The following is a 10,243-nucleotide window of genomic DNA, read 5'->3' as shown; positions in this document are numbered from 1 at the left end:
TAGCTTGAAGTGTATTCAGTAGGCACCATGGAGTAGGTTTGAAATGTTTTTAATCAGGGAGGAATTTGGTAAGATTGCATTTTAGATAACACATTAAAGGAGCAGTGTGGAAGATGATTTGGAAGAGAGGTAAGACTGAAATCAAGAAGCCCAATTAGAAAGTTGTTGAAATAGTCCTAAAGAAAAGATAAAGGTCTAAACTAAGGCAAAACTGATAGCATTGGAAGCTTAAAGGAAATATGGATATGAGAAATATTTAGAAAATAGGATAAACAGAGCTTATTAACTTAATTTGATAGGGTGGGGGATAAAGAGTCTAAGGTGATTTTAACTTTCTGTCTTGGGAGACAAGGTGAAAGTTTCACATGTTCTTTATTCACTATTGAGTGCAAAACAAGATCTAGGTATTACACACAATCCTTGCAACCTTCTGGAAGTGGAATTAGCATTGCTCATTCAGGCCCTTGAAGCAAACCTCAGAGGAATTTTGCCTATACACAGATATCTGAGGCCCTGGAAGAAGTAACTAAGAACTGAATGTTCCAAGTGATAGATGAAGTGTTTTATCCCACCCCAACCCCACCACCCCTGATCCTTTTTCTTTATTTCCCATGGGCAGAAATCTGGATGAAATGCCATTACAAATTCCTTTTGCCTTATTCAGATACAAAAAGACACATTTCTCTTAAATAAGTTATGGATCTATATCTATCTACCTAAATCTGTATCTATCTGTCTGTATCTATCTATCTATCATCTAGCTAGCTAGCTAGCTATCGCTATTCTAGCAGAATTCCTAAACAAAGTCTCTTTAAGCAAGGGATATACAGATTCATTCATTTATTGAGGGCTTTCTATGTGCCAGATACTACCCTAAGAACTTTGAGACACAGCAGCAAACAAAACAGATAAAAATCCTTATCCTCATGCATCTTCCATTTGAGCAATACAAGTTATTCTTCCCTAATATATACAGAGTCTATTTCCTGGGAAAAGATACAGTAGTCTTGACACAACTCATAAAATAGTCATATTCTAGTCATTTCATTTGGTTCTGTGAAATGTGTGATGATAACTTACTTTAGTATTTTTTTTAAATCCTCCTTAAGGAAGAAGAACGCATTAGTATATGAAGATAGTGAGTTTAGCTGTGGACAAAATAAATTTAAATTGTTTGAGGTCATCCAGATGAGAATACTTAGTAGTCAGTTGAATCTGTTTTTTTAAAGCTTTTATTTATTTATTTGACAGAGAGAAATATCCCAAGTAGGCAAAGAGGCAGGTAGAGAAAGAGAGGAGGAAGCAGGCTCTCTGCTGAGCAGAGACCCCAATGTGGGGCTCGATTCCAGGACCTGAGCTGAAGGTAAAGGCTTAACCTACTGAGCCACCCAGGTGCCCCATCAGTTGAATCCATTGATCTACATATCAGAAGACATGGCTGAACTGGAAACATAGATTTGAAAGTCTTCCATACATTAATACAGTATGGAGAGCAGAACAAAATAAATAGGTCATGGACAGAACCATGGGAGAACATAAATATTTAAGACATAGGAAGAAAAGGAGGAATACATGAAAGTTACAAAAATGTAAAATATAGACAGAAAGGAAAAGAGCAAGGAGAATGTGTGTCTGAAAGTCAAGTCAACAGAGAATTTCAAGCAAACTGAAATGATCAACGTTATTATATGTAGAAGTGAGATCTAATAATAAAAGGGCTTAAAATGTTCATGAAAAAGAGACATTTGTCTGTGAGTAAATAGCATCCTTAACGAGTGAGATTTTAGTGGAGATTGGTAGGTAAAATCCCTATTATAGAGGTTGAAAGGTGAATGGGAAATGAAAATAATAAAGGCCATAAATGTTGATAACCAGTTTTGAGACCTCTGTCGGAAAAGGAATGGTGATAACAGTCACCACTTCAAGGAAACTAGAGGAGGAACTAGAGGAAGAAACTGGAGGAAACCCCAGGATGAAGGAAAGTGTTTAAGGATGGAAGAGACTTGAGAATGTTTATAGGCTGTGGAGAATGAGTCAGTGTGTGGGGATGTGTGTGTAAAATATTAAAGACAGAAGAGGTAATAGAGCACAGTCTCTGAGAGGCTGGGTGAGACAAAGAACAGGAGCATAGATGGTAGAATTAGTTTTATACAATCTATGTGAGGCTGAGGGATCAAAGTACAGTATGGGATCAGATGCTGATTAAGAGTGAGAAGAACACCTAATAGTTTCAGTTTTTTTTTTTTTTGACAGTTAACCAAAAAAACTTTTATTTTAGTCTTCAAAGAACAAACTGTTCTTCTTTTTCCAAGATAATAATGATTAACTTACAAAAATGGGCATTTACAATGCATCTTCAAAACTTTTCCCTTTAACGGGAAACTTAGCTTTACAGAATCCAAACATTAACAGGTTAAAAAAAATTTTCTATCTTGTTGTCATTATAACACAAAACAGTTAAGTCAAGGAAATCCATTCATACTTCAGGACCTTCTCCTCCAGGAACCAGCATTGTTATATTATTTCCATTTAGCAAAATTTGATCTAATTTAGTCATCCTTCTTCCTTCTGGTGTGATTTCACTAGAGGCAGCAGCTGCGACGGGTTAGTGGTAGCGTTAGCCGCCATGGCTACGCCGGAAGCTTCAGTTTTTTTTAAAGGAAGGTAGATGATGAAGTAATCATTTAGGTGGTAGGTTTGATGGGTGAGTGAGAAAGTCATCAGTAATAGTGGAGAATGTTTAACATTTGGAATAATAGCTGAGACTTGGAGAGGGATTGACCAAGAAAAAGTGAAAGGGTTGTTAAGTACGGAGTTGAGAAACCAAATCTGTGTTAATAACACTATACATTAAAAGGCCAGAGTAATAGGGATTGCACTGAATATGTAGATTGCTATGGGTAGCATAGACATTTTTACAGTATTTGTTCTTCCAACCTGTGAGCATGGACCATTTCTTTGTGTCTTCCTCAATTTATCTCATAAGTGTTCTATAGTTCTTAGAGTACATATCCTTTATCTTCTTGGTTCAATTTATTCCTAGGTATGTTATGGTTTTAGCACAATTGTAAAAAAGGATCAATTCCTTAATTTCTCTTTCTTCAGTCACATTATTAGTTTATAGAAATGCAACTGATTTCTATTAAAGATTTTACTTATTTATTTGAGATAGAATGAGAGCACATGTGTGAGAGAGAGAGCACAAGCAGGGGCAACAGCAGACAGAGGAAGAAGCAGACTCCCTGCCAACCAGGAAGCCCAATGCGGGACTCAATTCCAGGACTCCAGGATCATGACCTGAGCCAAAGTCAGATGCTTAACTGACTGAGCCACTCAGGCACCCCAGAAATGCAACTAATTTCTGTGCATTGATTTTGTATCCTTCCACGTTATTGAATTCTGTATAAGTTCTAGCAATTTGGGGGTGGAGTCTTTTTGTTTTCCACATAAAGAGTATCATGTCATCTGTAAAGAGTGAGAGTTTGACTTCTTTGCTAGTTTGAATACCTTTTATTTCTTTTTCTTGTCTGAACACTGAGGCTAGGACTTCTAGTACTATGTTAAACAACTGGGGAGAGTGGGCATCCCTGTCGTGCACCTGACCTCAGGGGGAAAGCTCTTAGTTTTTCCCAATTGAGAACGATATTCGCTGTGGGTTTTTCATAGATGGCTTTTTTGATATTGGTATGTTGCTGCTATCCCTACACTGTGAGCGTTTTAATCAAGAAAGGATGCTGTTTTTGTCAAATGTGTTTTCCACAGAAATTGAGAGAATCATATGGTTCTTGTCCTTTCTTTTATTAATGAGATGTATAGCATTGATTGATTTGTGAATGCTGAACCACCCTTGCAGCCCAGGAATAAATCCCACTTGGTCGTGGTGAATAATCCTTTTAATGTACTGTTGGGTCCTCTTGGCTAGTATCTTTTTTTTTTAAGATTTTATTTATTTATTTGACAGTGAGAGAACATAAGTAGGCAGAGAGGCAGGCAGAGAGACAGGGGGAAGCAGGCTCCCTGCTGAGCAGAGAGCCCAATGTGGAACTTGATCCCAGGACCCTGAGATCATGACCTGAGCCGAGGGCAGAGGCTTAACCTACTGAGCCACCCAGGCATCCCTCTTGGCTAGTACCTTGTTGAGAATTTTGGAATCCAAGTTCATCAGAGGTATTGGTCTGTAAATCTCCTTTTTGGTAGGATCTTTGAGTATGGGATCAAGGGAATGTTGGCCTCGTAGAATGACTTTGGAAGTTTTCCGTTCCTTTCCATTTTTTGAGACAGCGTCAGAAGAATAGGTATTAGTACCACTTTAAATATTTAGTAGAATTCCCCTGGAATTCTGGCCATGGACTCTTTTTTGGGGGAGATATTTAATTACTGCTTCAATTTCCTTGTTAGTTATGGGTCTGTACACGTTTTCTTTTTCTGGTCCAGTTTAGGCAATTTATAAGTTTCAAGGAACGCATCCATTTCTTCCAGATTGCTTAATTTATTGGCAAATAGTTACTTCTTTAAATTGTTTGTATTTCCTTGGTGTTGTTTGTGATCTTTCTTCTTTCATTCATGATTTTATTAATATGGGTCCTTTCTATTTTCTTTTTGATATGTCTGGCTAGAGGTTTATCAATCTATTAATTCTTTCAAAGAACAAACTTATACTTTCATTGATCTGTTCTACTATTATTTTTGTTTCTATTTCATTGATTTCTGCTCTAATCTTGATTGTTTGTTTTCTGCTTGGGTTAGGCTTTATTTGCTGTTCTTTCTCCAGCTCCTTTAACCTCCTTTAACCTCTTCTATAACTTTCTTATTTAAGAAAGATATGTTCATGATCTACCAGGTGCCATCTATTGTGCAGGCAAAGGTCTGTTTTTTGAAAGAACTCACTGAATTGTAAAGGTAAATGAAGGTGAGTAAAATGAAATACTATTTTTTCTCCTTTACTTAATGTGTTTCTTTGGGGGACATAGTGGGCATGGATCCTTTAGAATACAGGTCAATCTCTCTAACAACTAGAAAAGCTTATTCTTCAGTTTTAGAATGTAGGCATTTTTTCAAAATCATGAACCATATTCCCCTTAGAATGTAAAGATACTTCTACAGATATAATATGGAAGCCTATCTCCAGATGTAACCATTCGACTTCCAGGAAGATTCAAGGTGTATTTGAGGAAATAAGAGATGTTTCATTATTCTTTTTTTTTTAAATTTTTTAAATTTATTTATTTTCAGCATAACAGTGTCATTTGAGACTTTTCTAATTTTTTTGAGAAAGGCTTGTATTGCTATGTACATCTCTCTTAGGACTGCCTTTGCTTTATCCCAAAGGTTTTGAATGGTTGTAGAGGGGAGGTGGGTGTGGGGATGAGGGAACCGCATCATGGGTATTAAGGACAGGTTATGTGATGAGCACTGGGTGTTAAATGCAACTGATGAATAACTGAACTCTACTTCTGAAACTAACCATGTACTCTCTGTTGGCTAGTTGAAAAAATACATTTTTTTAAAGTGTCAGAATGATTTTCTACAGCAGAGCCAGAATGGAAACAGGGAACAAAGAATACAAGAACTACAGCATATAGACACACAGAGTTAAAGTATTTAAAATTCCAGGAGCTACTCTGATTATGGACATTGTTTACATTATAGGTCAAGATCAAATCATCCAAGGAGCTTTCTCAGAAACATTATCCAAAATCAGTCCACAATCCCCTATCTGCCCCTCAAATACATCTGTCAATTTATGGTATTTCATTTATCTTAATTATTTGTTATATTGTCTTCTTTCATCCATTAGCTTAAAAGCTCTTTGATATTGGGGCACTGTTTAATATTTGTGCTGGACGCCCCCAAAATTAGTATGTTGCATATATTAGCTATCAGATATGGACCTTTTCCAAACTTTGACATGGTATCTATGGCATTTCACAATCTTTCACCTACCTAATTCTCTCTACTCAATTGTGTCCTTATGCTGCTCAGCTCCTAAATACAGATATAATATGTGTAAGTTAACTCTTCGAACTTCATTGCCCATACCAGGGGTCTTCACATTTTCTGGACCTTTGAGCAGAACATTTTATTTGCATGGAATAGACTTTTCCCTTCTGGAAAACTCCTACTCATGTGCTAACACCCAGAGCAATGTCACCTCTTCTATAACTTTCTTATTTAAGAAAGATATGTTCATGATCTACCAGGTGCCATCTATTGTGCAGGCAAAGGTCTGTTTTTTGAAAGAACTCACTGAATTGTAAAGGTAAATGAAGGTGAGTAAAATGAAATACTATTTTTTCTCCTTTACTTAATGTGTTTCTTTGGGGGACATAGTGGGAATGGATCCTTTAGAATACAGGTCAATCTCTCTAACAACTAGAAAAGCTTATTCTTCAGTTTTAGAATGTAGGCATTTTTTCAAAATCATGAACCATATTCCCCTTAGAATGTAAAGACACTTCTACAGATATAATATGGAAGCCTATCTCCAGATGTAACCATTCGACTTCCAGGAAGATTCAAGGTGTATTTGAGGAAATAAGAGATGTTTCATTATTCTTTTTTTTTTTTAATTTTTTAAATTTATTTATTTTCAGCATAACAGTGTCATTATTTTTTCACCACACCCAGTGCTCCATGCAATCCGTGCCCTCTATAATACCCACCACCTGGTCACCCCCCCCCCCCGCCACTTCAAACCCCTCAGATTGTTTTTCAGAGTCCATAGTCTCTCATGATTCACCTCCCCTTCCACTTTCCCCCAACCCCCTTCTCTCTAACTCCCCATGTCCTCCATGCTTTTTGTTATGCTCCACAAATAAGTGAAACCATATGATAATTGACTCTCTCTTCTTGACTGATTTCACTCAGCATAATCTCTTCCAGTCCCATCCATGTTGCTACAAAAGTTGGGTATTCGTCCTTTCTGATGGAGGCATAATACTCCATAGTGTATATGGACCACTTCTTCCTTATCCATTCATCTGTTGAAGGGCATCTTGGTTCTTTTTATAGTTTGGCGACTGTGGCCATTGCTGCTATAAACATTGGGGTACAGATGGCCCTTCTTTTCACTACAACTGTATCTTTTGGGTAAATACCCAGGAGTACAATGGCAGGGTCATAGGGAAGTTTTATTTTTAATTTCTTGAGGAATCTCCACACTGTTCTCCAAAGAGGCTGTACCAACTTGCATTCCCACCAACAGTGGAAGAAGGTTCCCCTTTCTCCACATCCTCTCCAACACATGTTTTCTGTCTTGCTAATTTTGGCCATTCTAACTGGTGTAAGGTGATATCTCAATGTAGTTTTAATTTGACTCTCCCTGATGGCTTGTGATGATGAACATTTTTCATGTGTCTGATAGCCATTTGTATGTCTTTGTTGGAGAAGTGTCTGTCCATATCTTCTGCCCATTTTTTGATACGCTTGTCTGTTTTGTGTGTGTTGAGTTTGAGGAGTTCATTATAGATCCTGGATATCAACCTTTTGTCTGTACTGTCATTTGCAAATATCTTCTCCCATTCCGTGGGTTGCCTCTTTGTTTTCTTGACTGTTTCCTTTGCTGTGCAGAAGCTTTTGATTTTGATGAAGTCCCAAAAGTTTATTTTTCACTTTTGTTTCCTTTGCTTTGGAGACATATCTTGAAAGAAGTTGCTGTGGCTGATATCGAAGAGATTACTGCCTACATTCTCCTCTAGGATTCCGATGGATTCCTGTCTCACATTGAGGTCTTTTATCCACTTTGAGTTTATTTTTGTGTACGGTGTAAGACAATGGTCAAGTTTCATTCTTCTACATATAGCTGCCCAGTTTTCCCAGCACCATTTATTGAAGAGACTGTCTTTTTTCCACTGGATATTTTTTCCTGTTTTGTTGAAGATTATTTGCCCATAGAGTTGAGGGTCCATATCTGGGCTCTCTACTCTGTTCCACTGGTCTATGTGTCTGTATTTATGCCAGTACCATGCTGTCTTGGTGATCACAGCTTTATAGTAAAGCTTGAAATCAGGTAACGTGATGCCCCCAGTTTTATTTTTGTTTTTCAACATTTCCTTAGCAATTCAGGGTCTCTTCTGATTCCATACAAATTTTAGGATTATTTGCTCCAGCTCTTTGAAGAATACCAGTGGAATTTTGATCGGAATGGCATTAAAAGTATAGATTGCTCTAGGCAGTATAGACATTTTGTTATTCTTTTGGAGGAAGTCAATTAACTAAACAGTCACTACAGTTCTCAAGTGAATTTTGTATTTGCCTTATTCTATAATTTGTGTGGAATTATATCCTGATTTTTTAGTTTCTTGAGGGTTACCTATATGCTTGCATTGAACTGCCCTCAATCAATAATAAGTTTATTTCTTTCCATAGTGATGTGGATAGGTCTTTCTTTTTTGATAGTTTTTACTTAGCTAACATAGTAGAGGCAGATACAATGATCTGTTCAAAGGAGTCAGATTGTATATTGAAACCCAAGGGAAAATATTGAAGGAGTTTAAGCAGTGACACAGTTTTGAATGTAGAAAAGGAATAATTAAAGATGATTAGTGGAATTTTATATATTTATTCCTCTGTTACTGTAGAATGATGAGTTCCATTAGTGAACAGAAAATACAGATTTAAAAAAAGAAAATACAGATTTTATATCAGTAAATACAGATTTCAGAAGATCTAAGCAAATTCTGTTAGAAGTCTGTCCCTGTGAGCTGTTGATGGTCCTTGGAAAAGGCTGAACACTCAGAAACTGTGTTTCTTTGAACTTGAAATGCACGTTTGTATCTTATGGAAGGAAAAGGATGATCTTACACTTACAGTGGTAGTACCTATTCCTTATGTTGTGATCTTCCCTGCTGGTTACAGTTTGTTGATTATTTTCATCTGGTACTTCTACTTAATTAGTCTTAGAGTGATTCACTCTTTTTCACCATCCCAATTATTCTTTTTTTTTAATTTAAGTTTAGTTAACCAACATACATCATTTAGTTTCAGATGAAGTGTTCACTGATTCATCAGTTGCATCTAACACCCAGTGCTCATCATATCATGCATCCCCCTACTCACCACCCCTTCCTTACACCTCAGTTGGTTTCCCAGAGTCAATAATCTCTTGTGATTTGTCTCTGTCTCTGATTTCTTCCCATTCAGTTTTCCCTCCCCTCCCCCTATGATCTTCTGCACTATTTCTTATATTCCACATGCAAATGTGGTGTGAGTGCAAGCTGGTACAGCCACTCTGGAAAACAGTATGTAGTTTCCTCAAGAAGTTAAAAATAGAGCTACCCTACTACCCAGCAATTGCACTACTAGATATTTACCCACAAAGATACAGATGTAGTGAAACAAAGGGGCACCGACCCCCCAATGTTCATAGTAGCAATGTCCACAATAGTCAAACTGTGGAAGGAGCCAAGATCCCCTTCAAAGATGAATGGATAATGAAGATGTGGTTTATATATACAAGGGAATATTACTCAGACTTCAGAAATTATGAATACCTACTATTTAGATTGACAGGGATGGAACTGGAGGGTATTAAGCTAAGAGAGATAAGTCAATAAGAGAAAGATAAGCATCCCATTTTTTTCTCCTTTTTTGATATTTTTTGGTTACTTGGTCCTCCAAGTTCCATTTTAGTTTTATATTCCATTTGAGCTCTTCGTTAATGTTAAAGTATGAGTTCTAGGGCCTCTCAGATTCTCTATATTTGGTACAGCGATTTTTATGCTTCCTAAAATGTTTAAATCTTTAGTTAAATAAACATCCAGCAAGACCTATGATGTTTGTAAATATGTTCATGCATTGTATGAAGTTCAAAATTGGCAACATATTTTTGTCATTATACGTTACAGAAACTTGAAACCTGATTTAAAAAGATCAAGTAAAGGGAGAGCCTGGGTGGCTCAGTCATTAAGCATCTGCTTTTGGCTCAGTCATGATCCCAGGGTCCTGGGATCAAGCCCCACATCAGGCTCCCTTCTCCCTCTCCTACTCCCCCTGCTTGTGTTCTCTCTATCCCTGTGTCTCTCTCTGTCAAATAACTGAATAAAATCTAAAAAAAAAAAAAAAATGAAGTGAAAAAGCCTCTGGAGAAAGCACACAATTTTTGTAGACAATCACTATGTTCCAGTTTTCAGTGTCATTATTTAAAAATTCGCATGTATATTTTGGGAAGGATCACTGAATACTTACATGTTCATTAATTGGAGGGTTTACATAGAATTCTTCTCCAGATGAACCTTTGGAAAAT

The sequence above is a fragment of the Mustela nivalis genome (genome assembly GCF_964662115.1).
Source record: "Mustela nivalis genome assembly, chromosome: X".
Classification (NCBI taxonomy): domain Eukaryota; kingdom Metazoa; phylum Chordata; class Mammalia; order Carnivora; family Mustelidae; genus Mustela; species Mustela nivalis.
Note: the sequence above shows the minus strand (reverse complement) of the source record.